We start from the raw sequence: 6000 nt of genomic DNA on the forward strand, positions 1-6000 counted from the left end.
GGTTCAAGGATAGCTGAAATAAATAAATACAAAATGAAAAAATAAAATAAAATATAAAATAAAATAAAATAAAAAACACTAAGGCGTGATAAAATTTTGTGCCTCCACATCAGCACAAACAAGAATTTCAATGATAAATTGACTTTTCTTATTCTCTTATCGAAAATTGAAATACTATAAGAAACATAGAATGCAATATATTTACAGACTACCAGATTTACGCATCTTTTGATATAACATAATATTCCTCTATTCCACAAAAAAAAAAGACATTTTTAGGATAACTTAAATTTGAGAATACTTTAGCAATTTACAGTTAATATCACCAGGCGAAGCCTAATATCGGGTATGTCAACCTTTGGTTTTGATCACCTCCTGCACCCTTTGAGGCAGGTTTTCCACCAATATGTGTGACAGATATCAGATGGCATTTGTTTCCATTCCTCCATCAAAGCATCACTGAGTACAGCGCCAAATCGAGGTCGTGCTACTCTGGACGTCTGACAGATGTTCAATGTGGTTCAGGTCAGGACTCTGCGACCGCCACGGCAGTCGTTTAACACCCATCTCTTCATACCATTCCATAACAGCTGCAGCGTTGTATGAGGCATTGTTGTTGTTTTTATAGTAGCACGGGTCCATTCCATAAAAATTCCACAGTGTAAGCAACACTTGATTATCTAGTATATCAGCATACTGAGTTGCCTTCATGTGACTACAGACAACGACAAGTGATTTCACTCCAAACCAGCTAAATGCATCCCACATCATTACTCCTAATCCAGCAAACTTTGCCGTGAGTACAACACACTGTGGTAACAAGCATTCACCAGGCTTCCTTCACACCCACACCCTGCAATCAAACTGGAAACGGGTGAACCTAGGTTCATTGATCCAGACTACCGTTTTCCACTCGTCAATTGTTTAATGCACACGCACTTTGCACCAGGCCAGAGGAGCCGCCTTGTTGGTTGTTGTGATGTTCAGCTTGTGTGTCGCTGCTCTTCTGTGGAAACCTAGTAATTAGAATTCTTTTAGTACAGTATTAGTGCTCACTATGGTGATATTGCGCTCTGGAACTCATCCTGGATGCTCTGTGTCGATTGAAGCCGGTTTTTGTGTGTCACCTGTTTTAATACCATTCTGTCCCTGTCATTTTCGGGGATGCCCTCAGTATTTTCCTGTACTAGTGATGGTGAAACGTCTCCATTTGTTGATCACATTGCCAAATGTTGATTTCGGATGCTCCGGTTGAGTGGCAGTGGCACGTATGGACATGCCATCAATGTGACAACCCACGATGACACTTCTCTCAGAGTCACTGAATTCACGTCGTGTTGCCATACCATCTGTATCCAATATGATGATGAAATACTGCTTCATAGTATAGTACACCAATTTTTATGTTATTAAAACCTGGAATGTACCATAACTTCATATAACACGGTGTCATAACAATTATTGGTATATAGTTTGTGTGTGTGTGTATATATATAAAAAATCAGCTAAGCCTTTTTATTCCCATATAGGGAGTAGGCAAGGCCGTTTTTAGCCTCCTTATCTAACATTTGGAGACTGAGTGGGCAGTTATATAATTAATTACTTTAAAAATTAAATAAGTAGGCCTGTGTAGCTCAGTGGAAGTAGCGCTTGTGTCCTCTGTGCTTGGTCACTCGGGGTTAGACTTAAGTTCAAGTCTGCTCACCGACTGGAGGAACTTTTTCTAAGCATTTCTTCGACCGGTTCCAGAGTTAGACGATCTCTGGCACGGGCAAGCGGATTTTTCCTCAGGGAAACTCGGGTTTGTCATCCCTAAACTCAAGAAAATCTACTGTGGTAATCACATTATTTCAGACAGTAACATATCTTGTTAGGGTTAGGTACCAAGACATGGCAGCACTTGCCTGCCATACCTTGGTACCAGCTATCTCTGATTGGCTACCGGTGGAAATTGAACTGCCTACTCAGTCTCCAAAAGCGAGACAGAGCATAAATGCCTCACCTACTCCCTATAAAGGAAGAAATTTATGTTTAAAATTTCGATTTATTTTTAAAATTAAATAATCAATTAATATATAATTACATATATATATATATTTATTTATTATATTATATTATTATCATCATTATTATTATATTATATTATAATGCCAGCCTGGTTGGCCGAGTGGTTAGCATATCCGCTCTAAAGCCAAAAGGCTGCGGGTTCGAATCTCGCCATGGGCATGGATGTTTGTGATTGTCTGTGGAAATACTAGTGGTGTTGGTTAGCGGTAGACGGCGTTGGTGTAGTTGCGGTCAGTTGGTGGATTGAGTGGTTGAGACAGAGTTTGTAGAGCAGGTGCACTCCCTCGATGAGTCTTTGGAGCCCCTAGAGGTGTCAAATAAAAATAATTATTATTTATTATTATATATTGTTATTATTATTATTATTATTTTATTCATATAATTGATACACAGTCAAAACAAGATATTATTTAAACAACAATTTGATTGGTGATACAAAACAATTCAGATTCTACCCAAAAATCTAAGAATAGTCCGTCAAGTAGCGTCGTAAAATATGGACCGCTCCAAGTAATGCTGTTTTATTGTAGGTTATGTGGAGTAAGTTCCTTGATATTTAATTGTTAGTTAACTGTAAATAGTTAAATAGCTTATTTGACGTTGCATCAAGTACACCGATAACTATTTGTTGTGTTTAATCCGGCCAACTTCGTTGCTAGATCTCGATGTTTAGTAATTTTTCCCAGTTCTTTGTTGTTGATGTTGTTATCACTGGATACTGCGATATCAATAATCCAAACCTATCGATGTTTGTATTCCAAATGCCGATCAGTTTGTATTCTAACGTCCCAGAGAATATTTGCTGTTTTGTTTTCCAATATTGTCTCTATTTTATGCTGCCACCAGTTATCAGAAGTGGGAATCCATGTTTTTTTGCATACATGCCAATGAATTATTTTAGCCACTTGATCATGGCGTATTTATTGTCAGTTTAAGCTATCTTGCTGCAGGCACTGATTAGATGTTCTGCAGTCTCATCTTTCTGATCTCATAATATGCATTTGTTGTTATTATTGATGTTCAAAATTTTTGCTTTCAGTGCATTAGTTTGTATTGCCTGTGCTTCAGCTGCTAGAGTAAATCCTTTTGTTTCTTTTACTATATATATATATATATTTTTTTTTTTTCTTCCGGAAACTCGGGTTTTTCGTCCCGTAAACTCAAGAAAATCGGCGTCGAACCGACACTATTTTCAGACATTAAATATATTGTGTTGCGGTTAGAGACCACCAGATGTCCGCACTTACTAGCCGCCTTCTTCACTGCATGCCGATTAATTAGTGATAGCCTTAGGCCAGCTATCTCTGATTGGCTATCAGTGGAGATTGTACTGCCCACTCAGTCTCCAAAAGTTAGATAGGGCTAAAAAACAGCCTCGCCTACTCCCTATATGGGAACAAAAAGCCGTTAGCTGATTTATGTATATCTATCTATATATATATTATAGCAATATTATAAGCTAGCTTTTAATCCTTTTTTCCCAAGTAAGCAAACAGACAAGTTTGCGCCTGCACGTAGTGCAAGTCCGAGGCAACTAGTGGTAAAGGTGGAGTAAGTCCAATCACTTTCCTTAATATTTTCTCCTAATACAAAGCACATCCCCTTGCAGAGATGTATGACGCTATGCACTAAAGGCAAGAGTCACTACCCAGACCGGTTTCTACCTTCATTGAGGTCTCATCAGTGGGAGCCAGACTATAAAAATGCCAAGGGTGAAGTAATGCAGAGCTTATAAATTTTACCTAAACAAGTTGCCACAAAGTGCTTTGACCTTATTAAATAAAAACCTCTGGATGAGAGTAAGATGTAGAAAGTTTTTTAACTTCAGTATACTATGTTAAAGATGCCAAGCAATTTTATAAGCTAGATTTTAATCCTTTTTCCCCCAAGTAAGCAAACAGACAAGTAAGTCAAGTTTGCACCTGCACGTAGTGCAAGTCTGAGGCAACTCGTGGTAAAGGTGGATTTTATTTTATATAATAATATCAAAGCACCTTGTGGCAACTTGTTTAGGTAAAATATATAAGCTCCGCATTATTTTACTCTAGGCATTTTTATGGTCTGGCTCCCACAGACCTCAATAAAGGTCGAAACTGGTCTGGGTAGTGACCCTTGCCTTTAATGCATAGCATCATACATCTCCGCAAGGGGATGTAGTTTGCATTAGGGGAAAATAGTGATCGCAGCTTACCCTGCCTTTACCACGAGTTGCCTCAGACTTGCACTACGTGCAGACGCAAACTTGACTTACTTGTCTGTTTGCAAAAAAAGGATTAAAACCTAGCTTATAAAATTGCTTGGTATCTTTAACATAGTATACCCAAGTGAAAAAAACTTTCTACATCTTACTCCCATCCAGAGATTTTTATTCAATAAGGTCAAAGCACCTTGTGGCACCTTGTTTAGGTAAAATTTATAAGCTCTGCATTACTTCACCCTTGGCATTTATATGGTTTGGCTTACACTGATGAGATCTCAATAAAGGGTGAAACCGTTCTGGGTAGTGACCCTTGCCTTTAATGATAGCATCATACATCTCCGCAAGGGGATGTGCTTTGCATTAGGGGAAAATGCTAAGGAAAGTGATCGGTGCTCACACCACACCTTTACCACGAGTTGCTCACACTTGCACTATGTGCAGGCACAAACTTGACTTGTCTGTTTGCTTACTTGGGAAAAAAAAGGATTAAAACCTAGCTCATAAAATTGCTTGGTATCTGATTCTTTCCTATTTTCCTATTTTTCCACCTCACTCAGTGGGAGTCTACCTTCTCCTCAGGGGTACCTTCCCACCCCAGTTAAAAATGGTGAAGACAAATCAGAACTCTATACCGCATAGGTCGTCGCACAGGTTACCAAGAACCGCACTGGATGTTAGGCTTTTTGGACATTCTTTCCTATTTTCTTATTTTTCCACCTCCAGTGGGAATTCTCTTCAGGTACCTACCCTCTCCCCAGGGCCGGCGGAAGCGGACAGGCAGAACATGCGGGCGCCGCGGCCGGGGCACCGTTCATAAGTCCATTTTTAAGAAAAAAAAATTTTATCATAAAAACAAAAAATTCTTAGAATGATCAATATTAAAATAAATAAGGCCGGATACACCGAATAAAAATTAAGAAAAAATATATTGCCGCCTGTTTGATCAGCTGGCTGTTTACAATTTTGCAGCGAGAGCAGGCTAAATGCTTGCATAGAGAATGTTGTGTCAATTGCAGTCTATCTAAAGTGAAAACGGTTTTTATGTGCAGAAACGAATTTTCATACAAAACATTTGTTGGTAGTTAACCAGTCATATGAAACGCATCTCAGTAGGCTACTAACAATAGCGCAGTGCAGACTATTATTTCGTCTCTGTGTCGTGTTGTGTAATAATTTCTTGTGGGTATAAAATAGAAATGGAATCAAAAATTTAAGAAAAAAAGTTATCCGGTGCACAAAATCTTAAGCGACATGCTGCGAAAGAAGCAGATGTTAAGAAACAAACTGGGGCTCTTAATAAATTTGTTAAAATATCAAACTATTCTGATACAGATTGTAACCAACTCGATACAACAGAAATCAGAGTTGAAAAACCGTGCACATCATCCAATTTGCATCAAAGTACTATTGCAACTATAAACAAGATAACAAGACGCATTATTTAAGTGAAAAACAGTTAGGAGAAGATTTAGTTGTAGTTGACCACGAAACTAACACATTGCTAGTCTCTGTAAATTTAGAAGATCCAGGTGAATGGTGAAATATTGATGAAAAGTTACGAGTTGTTTTAATTGAAATGGGGCCTATTTAAAAGAAAGATATCCCAGAGATACATATGGTCGTAAATTTGGGGACACGTATTATAATAGAAAAATGGAAAACGGTGACTTCGTGCCAAGAACATGGCTCATTTATTCCGAAACTTTAAATTGTTTTTTGCTTTTGTTGCAAAC

Source organism: Typopeltis vanoorti, chromosome 7, assembly GCF_054136105.1.
Source record: "Typopeltis vanoorti isolate ZY-2024b chromosome 7, IOZ_Tvanoo_1.0, whole genome shotgun sequence".
NCBI classification, from domain to species: Eukaryota; Metazoa; Arthropoda; class Arachnida; order Uropygi; family Thelyphonidae; genus Typopeltis; species Typopeltis vanoorti.